Below are 14642 nucleotides of genomic sequence, written 5' to 3' on the forward strand. Positions count from 1 at the left end.
GTAGTACATATGAGTCAGTTTTAGTTTTCAATAAGACTCGTTGGTACAATCGATGTAGATACAAGGCATATTTACTGATAAATAGGATCTTAGAATTAAATAAAAGTACAAATTAAAACTTTGCAATACAAATACTTTGGCCAAATGACCCAAAAGTTTTGAGCCAGAACAAAAAGAGGAATAAATAAAGCACCGGCCTCATTGCCGGCGCCTAATTACTTGTGCTGAGCCCCCGCCCCCCGCGCCCCCGGCGCCCCCCGCGACCCCCGCGACCCCCGCGACCCCCGCCCCGCCGAGCAACAAGCTACGTTATCATCAAACAATACCAAAATTAGGTGTTCTGGTATTTACTACTGCTTATGAAATTGTTTTAAGTAAGTACACCTTTTTAGTCTCAAAAAATAAATAAAGCTCTACTAAAAATTCTAGTGCCCCATTGAATACATAAATATAACGTTCCCTGCTTCTGGATATTACGAGTTTCAATAGATTCATAAAGTCTCTATAATAATCTATAAAAAAACGCAAAAAATAACAAATCATACTCGGCCTCTAGAATGTAAGTCCGAGAAAATTATACGGAAATGAGAATCACACGAGTAACTTCGTTCAATAGTACGTTAGCAATTTACTGCACGACCCTTACAAAAGAATTGTATTTTACTCCGCAAGGCGGTTTTATTGGTAAGGAAACTATTTGACATAGAAACTCGCTCATGTGCCAAAACTGATTTTGGAAAAGAATCTTTGCACTATAGCGCCTGAAGGAAAATGTGTCTGGCTGTTTAGTTATCTCCTTACAAAAAATGTACAAATTTTGGCGATTTCACCCATGTATGAATGATAGACGTTCACTGTGAATTTCAGCAACGTATGGAACATGTAGGTATTATTTTTATATTAGGTTTTTTTAAAAATTGGAATTCGTTACTGTGCATGTCAAAAGTTGAAAGGCATGTTTTAGCAATTTGCACTTTGCTAAGGTCCACTTGCGCAGACCTGGGTTAGCGAATTAACTCGGAGATATTTGACATAAGGAGGGTTAGATTATTAATTTGTCTTGCATCGCTGAAATATGAGCGCTAACCTTGGGATAAACTCTTAAATATTTAACCCCCCAATATTGGAGGGTTAAGACGCTAACCCGGCTTACGTCAAAAGAAAAGGTTTTTATCAATATTCTTGTATTCGTTGAAAATGTTTGATTATGATGATTAACTCATCATTCTTATATTTTTCCACTATCTAGCAAAGTAGCTAATGGTCCCACTTGTGAAATTAAGTGAGCACGATGGTGTGGTTACATACATATATGCTCACGACTATGACTGTAATGTAGTTACTCAGAGGTGACTCACCCACTTTTCGCTGTACATTTTTGTACTCACGTGATAGGTCGCGAGCCGTATCGCCGTTTTTGAAAGAGTACAATGCACTTTGGGGTACACATCTAGATCACGATGTTTTTTTCACCGTAAGAGCTATGGTATACATTTTTGGAGATATTGCGTAGAGTAGGTAGAAAATAATACTCAGAGTGGACAGAATAATAATAATTTATTTACAGAAAATAAGCCTACTTATACGCGCGGTGCTAACTTAAATACTCGTGGCGTTGGGAATGCACGGGGACTCGTTCCTTTTCTGCGCTGTCGGAGGCTCTCCTCTCCGAACTGCCGCGGTGACGGTGGTGGTCGCTGCTGCTGCTTGCTTGAGCTTGCTGAACTGTTATTTTCGGAACTCCCTCTTTGTTTCCAGAAACAGCTCTTTTCAGGGCTATCTTTGCTGTTATCTAAAGCACAACTTGCAACCGTGATGTGTTCAATAAAATCAATACTTGCTGTTGTTATTGGTTGAGTATTGCTTGCTGGTACGGTTAGATTGAAGAGAGCTGCTTATGATAAGGTTCTTGAACGTTTTGTGGTAAGAAGAATGTGTGGTAGTAAGTTGCCACACATTGTACTTAAATTCCAAAGAACTCATTGGTATGTCTGCGCTAGGATCCAAACACGCATCTTTTGTGTGAGAAGCGAGCGCTTACCCGACTGAGCTACCGCCGCTTCTTTTCAATTTTTTATAATTTTCGTAATGTATATCTACAAGGAAATCACAAATATGACACTTTGTAAACAAAATACAAATTACTGACAGATTGCGAAAATGGAAAAAGAGAGGGATAGTTTTATCCAAAGACGTGAGGTGAGATAGAAGACAATGTTTTTTACGGCAATAGAAACTTGGTCCCTTTCAGCCTGGAACGGGACATAGATTCACAGAGTGCAAAAACAAACGTCAGGTTAGCTAACTCGGGGTTATTTTCCATTAGCGCAATCAAAAGTCCGGGTTAAAATTTTACAAAGTTAACCCTGAGTTAGTTACCTCTGAGTTTATATTTTTAACCCTGTGATCCACGCAAGTGGGCCTTTGACATATGAAAAGCCACAGATTTATTGTACCTATTGTTTTGGCTTTATATTTAGGCCAGTCTTTCACATTAACTGTATTGTATTACCTAAGTAAATTATTTAAAAACAACAGTACCAATTATCCAGGAAAAATCTAACAGTAGCTCTCACCTAAATTAATTTAGTCTATTTATATCGAAGAACATTTTAAACATTGCTTCAAAAACACTATTATTTGGCATAAGCTGCCACTTCACATCCAAACCAATCCATTACCCACAAGGCTACTTACCCCAAGTGATCGGGACGCCATAAGTCGGCCATTGGCAATAGTGATGCCAAAAATCGATAGTTTTGTAATCGATTGTCGATTGCTATTGCTATAAACATTAACCCTGTTCACATAAATACATTAAGTATAACATTAGCACAAAACTATAAATATTTAATAGCAATGCTTTCGTTATATTTATAGTTATATTTAATAGCAATGCCATCGATAATATTTATAGTTTGTTGATGGCCAGGAACGACAATATCGATGGTTAGTAATATATTTTATCAGTCATCTGCCACCTGTCTAAGACATCACTCCATTAGGTCAGAGGGCGTCCCACGCTACGCTTGCCTGTTCGTGGTCTTAGCTCGAGAACTCGTTTACCCAAGAGGACATCAGTTTTGTGCCATTTATAACCTTATACATTACCTATATATCGTTGTTATCGATAGTATCGTGTTTTCATCAATCAACTATTTTGTATCGATATGTATCGAATGTCTATCGATATTGTCCTATTAAGCACCATCACTAATTGGCAGCCCTGACTCTGCATCAGCACTCCATCTCCATGTCTCAGGAGCCGCACCGAGCCTCGCCCCAGTTGGCACCGACGGGGGCCTTCAGGGGAACAGTCTAAACGCATTAATAACACCGATATGGAGCCTCGGTTACTTTGGAAGTTGTTACCTCAGATACGAAGTATATTTATGTTAATCTGAAATTGGAAATGAAATTGAAATGTTGTTTATTCGACGTAAAAATTTACAATTATTTGTCGATAGTAAATAAATAGTCTACCACCATTTCACAAGGCTCTATCACTAAGTTTAAGATGGTGCCTATTGTATTGATAACTTGGTATTAAGGTGATTTGTGTCAACAGCAGTCGCCATAGCCGTATCGGTAGCAGGACATCATTGCGGCTTTTAATCGAAGGTTCTAAAACAGTTATGAAATTCTATACCTCTATAACATTGGTAGACTACACTGTTTCTGGATTTGTTTATTCCCACGCCCGAACCAGTTTCAATCCCCTCGGTTTTAAAAGCTTCACCGCACATTTTGTTTTCCACCAATTTTACGATCCAATATTCGGAGGTTCTAAAAATGTGACAGTCAATAAAGTTGCTTTCAGAAGTACTCAGTAAATAACAGTTCCAATATCAGGAAAGCATGGATTTGCCGGCGAGAATCACGGCGCTCTGTGCAACGAGGAAACGTATGTAAAGACTTAAATTTACGAATATTGAATGACTAGCTTTGAGTTTTCAGCGCTCGTTGGGTACGGCAGCGACCCCACTCTGTATGTGGTGCAATAAATCACAATTTAGTTGCCTACAGTTTGGTACTCTATAGAGGTATTCAAAGGTCAATCTTTTGCGACCCAATTTTCACTGTACATTTGGGAAGGTAGATTTGCGGATTCTACATCTACAACTAATTTAAGATTCGTCGCTCGTATAACTCGTCGCTCGTATAACTCTGTGATACGCGCACGCATTATTCGCAGTTACGACTGGCTCCGCCTCCGTTAGTTCTGACCCAACACTAGTGATGGGTTACTTACTGTCGATATTTTTGATATCGATAAAATTTAACAACTACGATGGATAAGTTTATCACAAGAACCTCGTCGACTGAGAGCATTTCCAGCGGCGGAAAAAGACCTGCTGAAGACGCTGATGACATCTGGCAAGTTCCGAAACGACCAGCTCCAACGTCGTCGGCAAGAAACACTGGCAATACTAAAATCCAAGTTAGTAATCGATTTAAAATCCTACCCCATGATCATGGAACTAGTGGTTCATCTCAACCTCAGTCTGATGTACCAACTAAGAAACCACCAAGCAAATCTCCAAAAATCCCTCCAATTGTAATGGAGATAAAGCCAAACTGGACTCACGAAACAATTAAATCTATAGTCTCCGAATTTACGAAAAACTTCCATTTGGTATACCGAGGCAAAAACACCGTCGCAATTATCTGCTACAGCCCTGATTGCCATCAAAAATTAAAAGAAGGTCTTATCGCCAAGTCGGCAAATTTCCACACTTATAGCCGTAAGGATGAAAAGCTCTCGAAAGTAGTGATCCATGGCCTTCCCGCTTCAGTAGAGACCATGATACCAGCGGAACTTACAAATCTCGGCTTTAGTGATGCTATTGTCACAAAAATGAAAACTAAAAATCCTGATGCCCCTTATCCGCCGTTTATGGTGCAACTACAAGCAGGCTCCGATATAGCTAAATTCAAGAAAATTAAATACCTATGCCAATGTGTCATTACAATACAACGCTTTAGACCCAATGCAAAACAAGGCACGCAATGCTACAGATGTCAGCGCTTTGGATATGCCTCTAAAAATTGCAACCTAATTGCTCGCTGTGTTAAATGCACCGAAGAACATCCAACTAACGAATGCCCCAACAAAACTCGTGATCTGCCTGCTCGTTGCTGCAACTGCGACCAAGAACACCCCGCCAACTACCTGCAGTGCACAGAGCGCCTGAAATACCTCGAGCGCATTCAAACAAGACGTAGACCACACAGCTCCACCAAGCCAGGAAATGTTAATACTGTCAAAGAAGGGATATCATGGGCCAAGATAGTGAGCCAAGCTGAAACACAGGATCGCCAGCCAACGCTCAATGCTAAGCTAGGAAGCTCCGTAGCGCATGACAGCAAAGCTACGACTGACTACTTCGATTCCACCACAACCGAAATATTGCAAATCCTTACAGTGATTAAAAATATAAAACAACAATTTACAGCTTGCAATACTATGGTTGACAAGGTAATATTAGTACTAACTAACTTAGGTGAATATGTTTGATGCTAGTAATCTTAACTTGATGTTCTGGAATGCAGACGGACTCAGTAAAAAACTAAACGAACTTTTAAACCTCCTCTCTAACCATTCGATAGATATATTGGCGGTGAGTGAGACAAGGTTGACTAGTACTATGGTATTGGATACCCCTGGTTATATTTGTTACAGACAAGATAAACATCCTGGTAGGGGTAAAGGACAAGGTGTCGCTATTTTTATTAAATGTGACATCCAACATTATTGTGTACCAATACCGGAAACTAAATTTATGGAGGCTATTGGCATTCAACTTTCGATCTCATCACATAACTATGTGATTGTGTCAGCTTATCAGTCACCCAACCTAGAGCTTATCCCTAATGACTTGGACATCGTACTAAGCCTAGGAGCAAGAGTTCTAGTCATGGGAGACCTAAACGCTAAGCATACATTGTGGAACTGTGCTAGTATAAATAAACACGGTGCTTGTATTGCTAATCATATGATGGAAAGCAACTTCACCATACATGCCTCCGATAGCCCGACTCTTATCCACTATAGATCTGAATTTGCCCCATCAACGCCTGATCTTTGCCTCACCAAAAATGTTGATGCTATCTTAGAACTTCGCACTTTACCTGCCCTGTCCTCCAATCACCTACCAGTCATATTTACTTTAAACGGAGCTCTCAAACGTGAAAATAAAATCCAATTTAACTACTCTGAAGCTGACTGGAACAGCTTCCGTTCTTTCGTAAACGAAAATACTAAACTTTCCGTTTCAGTCTTCTCCTCGACAGCCGAGCTTGACGCGGCAATCGCTGAGTTCATCATCACAACAGCGAGAGACATGTTTGTTCCACAAGTTCACACTGGACGTAAATCTAAACCACTGCCAAGGTTCATTAAAAAACTTATCAAACGTAAAAATCATCTACGCCGTCTTGAACAACATGAAACAAGTCCTGAAAGCCGTAAAAATTTAAGAAGTAATATAAATATATTACAAAAACAAATAAATGTAGCTATACAAAGTAATCAAGATAGGGTCTGGAATAAAAGACTCAGCGCAGTTGACAATCCAAGTACAGATATATGGAAACTTGTAAGGTCTTTATCCCAAAAATCTCCCACTATACCACCCCTAATCAAATCGGATGGGTCGGTTACGGCTGACACTCAAGAGCAATGCAACGAGCTTGCTGCAGCTTTTCACCAAAACATGCTTCTCACTAAAAATTGGTCTACTGACCTAGACACTATTAGTAAAGTTGAAAACTCAATCAAACTAATAAACGCGCACTCTGATATAAGATCCGACCATATAAAACCTATACATCCAAAAGAGCTATGGAAACAGATACGTAGTCTAAAATGCCGGAAGTCACCAGGTCCTGATTGTATACCTAATATTATTCTAAAGAACTTGCCCCGAAAGTGTATCGTACTTCTAACAAAAATACTCAATGGGTGCCTATATCTATTCTATTATCCGTCTACCTGGAAAATTGCTAAAGTTATAGCCATCAGAAAATCAGGTAAAAGTTCTTCCCTTACGGGTAGTTATCGACCTATTAGTTTACTTTGTACGTTAGGCAAAGTATTTGAAAGACTAATTCTTTCTAGGCTCTCCCGATACACCGATAAACACCTAATTGGTGAACAATTTGGTTTCCGTCGGGGACACTCCACTGTTCAGCAACTTGCACGTGTTGCTGAACATGTTACAGATAACCTTAACAGAAATTGCTCAACGTCGATGTTCTTGCTCGACATTGAGAAAGCATTTGATACAGTGTGGCACGAAGGTCTCTTACACAAGTTGCTGAACATTGGAGTCCCCATACAATTAGTAAAACTTATACAGTCTTATCTAAAAAATAGATACTTCAAAGTTTATATTGGTAGTGCTTTCTCATCAATGTTTAACGTACCAGCTGGCGTGCCCCAGGGTTCTGTGTTGGGCCCCTACCTGTTCCTGGTGTATTTAAACGATATACCAAAACAGCCTCGTACCCACCTAGCCTGTTTTGCGGACGACACAGCTTCATTTTCATCTTCGAACGATACTGAACTCTCAGTAGGGCGTCTTCAGCTATCCTTGAATTTACTATCGGAGTTCTTTAAGAAGTGGAAACTTAAGCTAAATGAGGCAAAGACAGAAGCTATCATATTCACCCGCAAACGTCAGCCCCCAAAAACCCAACTCATTCTTAATGATCACAAAATACCCTGGAGCAATACCGTTAAATACCTGGGAGTTATTCTTGATCCCAAGGTGAAATGGACTCCACACATCAAGTTACTACATGAAAAGGGCATCAAGTGTTTAACCGGTCTTCGTCCCATATTAAATAGGCAGTCAAACTTAAGCCCTTATACTAAACTAAGGATCTATAAAACTTTAATAAGACCCGTTATAACCTATGCAGCACCAGTTTGGAGCAGCACAAGTGATTCCAATTATTCAAAGCTGCAAGTTATACAAAACAAAGCCCTTAAAACCGCCTATAACACCCCATATTACACCAATCTAAAACGTTTACATAATAAAATAAAACTTTTAAATATAAAAACATTCGTCTGTAACCTCGGTCGAAAGTTCTACATCGACAAAAATCCACACCACAGTAACAATCTTGTCTCATCAATAGGTAAATCGCGATTGTCAAACTTACCTTACATCGATACGTATCGATCGTACCGCTTACCCCATCACTATTTCCTGAGCGAGCCGTGACGTAGTCGGTAGCCGGACAAAACTAGCCTCTGCGGCCGCTGCATACTATGATAGCAGTTTTTTGCCAGTTACCCTCGAGGTAATTTATAGCTTTGGGTCAAATATTGGTACATCGTAAGTACTAATATTACCTTGTCAACAAATATTAATCTCCTAGGTTAATATAAATATTCAAGTATGATGATTAGGTATTCTGTATTCCTTACTTTAGATTTAAACAGTGCTCAATTGTATTATTTTATAAGTTTAAAAAGGCGTTTAGCTTGTAAAAACATTTCAATAACTTTATTGTTTTGTTCACACTGACCGTGTTAGTGATGTAACTTTATTGTAAAAATATTATGTTAATAAAGAACTTTTATAAACTAAACTAAAAACTAATTTAAGATTGAAAAAGATTCACCATTCAAATACATCATTTAATTTGTACACCACACCACAGCTGATATACCACCACTTTTTATATCAAAGCTGAATTACAGGAAATGGAAATATTGTCAATTTCCCTTTTACCTAACGGGAATAAAGGAAAAAAATATCCTTATCAAAACACATTTAACTTGAGCAGCCATATTTTTAAAGGTTAAAAAAAATATTTTTGTAAGTATAGAGTCTCTGAGCAGTTCTCTCTACATAGAGCGAGGCGAGGGGCGGAGCGGGGGCGGGGCGGGGGCTTATTCCCATCTCACCGAGTATTTGTTTCCCGCGGCGGCGGTGTATAAAATAAATCCAATGGCGACACATAAAGGCGGGAAAACGGCGGAAAATTACACATTTCTACGACGACTTTCTCTCCGCCACAACGTTTGCAGGGATTTTTCCTTTTCTTCAACTGGGAAAAGGTTTGTTGTTTTTGTTCTGTATGTATAAAATGGCTTGCAGATAATAAATTATTAGGTTAGCTTTAATGGAAAAAATAGAATTTTCCGGTTATCTGATGTTTTTGTATAAATATATTCTTAACACCTCTACCGTAATTATTTTAATTTTAACGACTTTAAAAACGTCATCAAACTGACTGACCTGACTAGCCCTTTTCAACGTCGTTAAACTTTACACGTGGTCGTTTCTTGACCCTGACATGATAAGAGATAATCACTGGAACTTAATACAAAGTTCACAGCTAGTATAATGCAACACGAGCTAAACACTGGGTATTAATTAGTAATACGGACACGTCGTATTAGCGGCCGTGTCGGGAGTACAGCAGGACACGTGGACTACTGAGTCAATTAAACGACCGACAGAAGAGAGCCTACTGTATCACCTGTTCCTGATGTACCTACACAGTATGCAGTAGTGTATATCCTGGCAGTCACCGACAAACGCTAATCTGATTGGCCAATCTATGGTTGAAGATGAAAGTGAAGATACAGGTCTTGACAATCATTAGACACTTCAGTCACAGATATGCCAAGAAGAATATATGATATGTGTTAAACGTATGTATCCGTTTATATTATGTGTTTGTATTGATTTGTAGCACGCGAGAGCCCCAAATGTATCCCAACTTTGAGTGTTTCTTATCTAAATCTATCGTATCTAAATTTTAGAATTGACTAGTTATGGATTACTTCTGGTCATTATACCTATGTGAGATTGTGGGTATTTGACGGCAGCAAATCCAAACAGTTCAGCTAATCCCCTAGCTTACTGTACAGATATTATAGAGCTTAATCATGGATTAATGTTATTCGTCCATTGAAGCCTCTATGCCTATTATTGCGTATCGGCATCGAGCAAACAGCATTACGTTCTATGGCGGCTCGAATTAATTTGCAATCGGACGTCGAACCAGCGTGGCCGAATTGATTGTGTTTTGCATAATTAATCGCAAATATACAGCTGTATTATGTACTTATAATTAGATAGAATTGTGATAATAAGATAATCAGGATAAAAAAAAAATAATTATGTCATTGCTTTTAAAATAAGTAAGTAAACAAGAATTTAATAAACCTAAAAAAGTCAAAAATGTACAGGAACATTTGATAGGTAACATTGTATAAGTACATAGTACATAAACACTACTGTATATTTTGGTTTATTTAACACTAGCAGTTGCCTTCATGGCAATTCTGGAATAAAAAGTAGCCTTTTCTATCTAGTCAGGTGTCAGCTCCTTACATGTTTTTCATCAAAATTTCTCCAGTCGTTTTCTCGTGAAATAGTACAATACACACAAACACAAACATCCGTTCAAAAAATAAACGACACCGTCACATGAAAACGTCCGTTTGACAGCGACGGGAAACCTCTGAGAAAACGAAGAAAAAGACTCGTCCGCCCGGATCATTTTCAGGTTTAAACGGTAGCCATGGCTTCCGCTTCAGGCCCCAGAACTAGGGGAGAGGGCTACCTCTTGCTTTACGAGATAATATTATAAATTAGCTGCAGTAAACTACACTGACGGGCAATGAAAAAGTTCCATTGAGAAAATCTCAAAATTAATCCTTAACGAAAAAAACGAACTTAATGACCCCTTCTTCAATATTTAAGTACATGGAACGGTGCATCTGAATATTACTAACTAAAATATTCCATTACATGCAATGATTTCAAAAGGAAGGATACGCCCGTCAGAACGTTTTGTCAAAAGAAAATGGCACCCGCGCGCTGGCCCTAATTTCATACAAATTATGACAGATTTATGAGGTTTTAGGGCCAACGCGAGGGTGTCATTTTCTAGAGCGATTGGGCCTGTCCTTACGCTAGTAATATATAAGTCAATGATTACATGATTTAAAAAATTGGGGTCATTTGGTGTCTGCATTTTGTAAGTGGAACTGTTTCTTTGCACGTGAGTGTATAATGCCCGAGTAATACTTACTTAAATTATATTGTCATCGTTCAAGCCTTTAGAGACCGAATTAAAAAATTTAGGAAAAAAATACAATTAAAATAAGTTTTTCGTGATTTTACTCGATTGACTTAGTCCTAGCTTAGTAGTAATCAGTCATTTATTTCACGGCACAAATTGGGAGGGTTACCTTTCTTTTTTATGGTAGGATATCATTGTGTTATACAACATTATATCTACTAGGTAGGCGGCGGCGGGTCGGCGGATCCGACCGCTTCCGTCGCCGTGATCCAGATCTCGCCATTTCCCGTCGAAGCCTCTCTTTATTACGCCATCTTTGTGTAATGGGTACGCTCGTATCTGAGGGGTGTAAGCCATGGTGGCCTCCTGGCCTCATTGGGCTCTCTAGGGTGAAGTTTGTGTCCAATAAATAAAAAAAAAATATTTTGGAAAAGAAACAAAGGGTAAATGATTGAACTACGGTTAAAGCGGTAAACGATGTTTACAGGACAAAAGTTGCTAAGTCAGAATGAAATTATTCTAATTTTTCTTCATGAATTTCACAAATTATCTGGTCCATGTACCTAACATCTTTACTTTACTTGTTCTTAACTTATCACAGTGGATATTATTACCGCACTTATCAGCGGATTAGGAAAAACTTAACGTTTATTACTTGCCAGCTTTCTTTCTATACACAATACGGCGTTAGTATTTTTATTCTGCTCGTTTATTCTCTCAAGTTGAAGTGTCGCCCTTGTATAATACAAGTAAAGAAAAAAAACAGATTTTCCGATCGCTTTATTATTAACCGCGAGAACGGCACAACAGCGCCGTAATGGCAGTTCAAGTATCATAAAGGCGGTTCACGCGCAAGCATGAATTACTTATGGACAGATAAACGCCAGAGGCGGGTGACCATACACTTACAAACGATTCATAACTTAAATTTACAATATACGGACAAGATGGAGTACATACATACATACATATGCACTCACGACTGTAATCCCCGAAGGGGTAGTCAGAGGTGGCTCACAATCGAGCCACCAACTTTTTGCAGCACATTTGTACTCACGTGATAGGTTGCGAAACTTATCGCCGTTTTTGGGATAAGTACAATGCACTTAGGATACACATCTAGAATCTAGATGTGCAGGTTTCCTCATGATGTTTTCCATCACCGTAAGAGCAACCTTAGAACACATTATATTATAGTCATTTCTAAAATAATTAATATTATCTTGTATGTATAATATGCCTATACCTGATAAAAATATAAAATATATACCTGAATAATATAAATTTCAATGTAAGTAAATAAATAAAAATAAAAAATAAGTACTTCTAAAATATGTAATTAATTGATTTGTGTATTTGCATGCATTTTCTTATATAGCATGAGCCAACCCTAAATATTTAATGTATTAATCAATTCAATATATTCGTATGCTTCATGAATAAGCAGTACATGGAATGTACCTACTCATAATTGTATTAGATCTGAATTTACCTGTGTACACGAATAAAAAAATTGAGTTTGAGTTTGAACCTTAAACTCCTTAATTGAAAACACAATTGAAAGAATTCATTGGAAAAGGCCAGAATTTGAAGCCACTCTCGATCGAGAGGGCGAGGCCTTATCCATTACGCCACCACCGCTCTATTATGGTTTGTTTTTGTATCTGACACTCCATTTTGCTCTTATATTGTTAATCTAAGGTTCATAACATATAATCGCTTTGCTATCGATCACCGTCCACGGCGCCTAGCGAGTCGCCGTTGCACCCGACTATAAATAGAACAACAGTAATAATAATAACGCTGGTTCATAAATTATACACACCTTATAATAAGTAATCATTTTTACTATAGGTGAAATTGGGTTTATTCCATTCCACCTACCTTTAAACATGTGTAACTTTACTATTAATTCATCATTACGACCCATCACGTCCTTGTGTTGCTGGGGCACGGGTCTCCTTCCAATGAAGGAAGGGTTTACTATTAATTAAGTATATTTAATTACTCTTTGTAGCTTAAAACTATCAAGATCGATAGTACACTCGCTAGCAATGAAAAATAGCTAGCCTTTTCCGTTTCGGAGTACTTTAAGTGCTATTGTCACTGGAACTTTTTCATTTCTAGTGAGTGTAATTAAGTGCGACTGCTGTATTTCAGTACATTTCAGTTCTAATTGAACGAGGAGGCACGTGAAGAGTCACAATGGATAGCTTCACGTGTTGGCAGTCGTTCCGTGGTCTCAAAATGCAAATGGTCGGTGAAGCCACAGGTTCATATTGAACAGTGATGATAATAAACAGGGGTGACAGGATGGTTGTTTACCAGAGAATGAAGAAACATACGCGACAGCGGTAAAATGTTGTATTCCTATTCTATTTAGTACACAGTCAAAATATTATAAAAACGACATCACTTTCTACATTCTAGGTATGTACTAGATATTGGGAGGTAGGTTCTAAAAATGGATTGAGCACGAAAACAACGTGGGACGTCATGACGTGGCAGTTTTGCGAAAAACGCATTCAAACGAAAGTTATGTTTTTTTTTACTGGCGGCGGACACTGCTTGGCTTTACACTTCACCTTAAAGATAAACAGTAAACTTTATGTTATATTATAATCAGGATATCAGCAGCTGATACCTTTTAAGCGAAGCTCGTGGAAACAGCTACTTCATTCGATACTTCCAGTGTCCCCACTACCCTGCGTGCACGCTGTGTCGGAGTCGCAATTATGACGTTTGGTAACGGGATTCCGATGGATGGTATAAATTAGGCCGCCCCCCCTCCCCGCTGTCGCCCCCCCTCGCCCCGCGCTGATGAGGCCGCTGCACTAATCTTGCGCACGTAATGCGCTTATTCGGGGGATGACTCCAGCTTGACAAAAAAACTAACGAACCAGTCTCCCTATCACGAACTAGTTTGGACAACGATTTACTAGTTCAAATTGTATCGAATTTCATACTAAATTATAGGGCCCCAGCTCTAATGTCATGTAATCGGGTTCAATGCAAGGAGTATAGAGATAGAGATGCAGGGATTCTGCGAAAGGCCATTCAAGAAAATTCAGAATACTGAAATCCAGTACTACTAGCGCAATTAGGTACTTACGTAGGTTTCCGTCACGAAACGGCTATCAAAAAGGATGTCTAAACGTAATAAGTATTCGGAAACCGCTGAGCTAGAGAGACCCCGGGCCGCGTGTGGAGATTGATCACCGCTTCATTGGAGCATTCACGACCAATGCCTGGAGGCATTTCAATCTGGTCGGGTTGGCCGGAACGCATTTTTGGTGACGACTGTATGTCCGAAAGGGATGATCAGTGGCTCTTATCTCTTATGCTAGCCATATCCGCTTTCTGTGCATATCACAAGTAAAGTCAAATGCTTTTTCACAACCTATATAGTTACTCTCCCACCAAGTTAAACAGATTGTCGTAAAACTTATAGCTTACATAATTATTCTTATTACAAATTTCGTCGTTCATTACCTATGTATAAAATTATGTAAGTATCTAGTTACTGAAATTATAGACATTGCATGAAAAACCGACTTACTGGATTTACAGTTAATTAGAGGCAGGTA

General features: G+C 38.8%; 1 protein-coding gene across 1 annotated transcript in view; it reads left to right on the top strand.

Moving 5' to 3' along the window:
- LOC105398528 (voltage-dependent T-type calcium channel subunit alpha-1G) overlaps window positions 1–14642 on the top strand; it is a 123457-nt gene that overhangs the window by 25792 nt on the left and 83023 nt on the right. The window lies entirely within an intron of this gene.

Source organism: Plutella xylostella, chromosome 17, assembly GCF_932276165.1.
Source record: "Plutella xylostella chromosome 17, ilPluXylo3.1, whole genome shotgun sequence".
Taxonomy (NCBI): domain Eukaryota; kingdom Metazoa; phylum Arthropoda; class Insecta; order Lepidoptera; family Plutellidae; genus Plutella; species Plutella xylostella.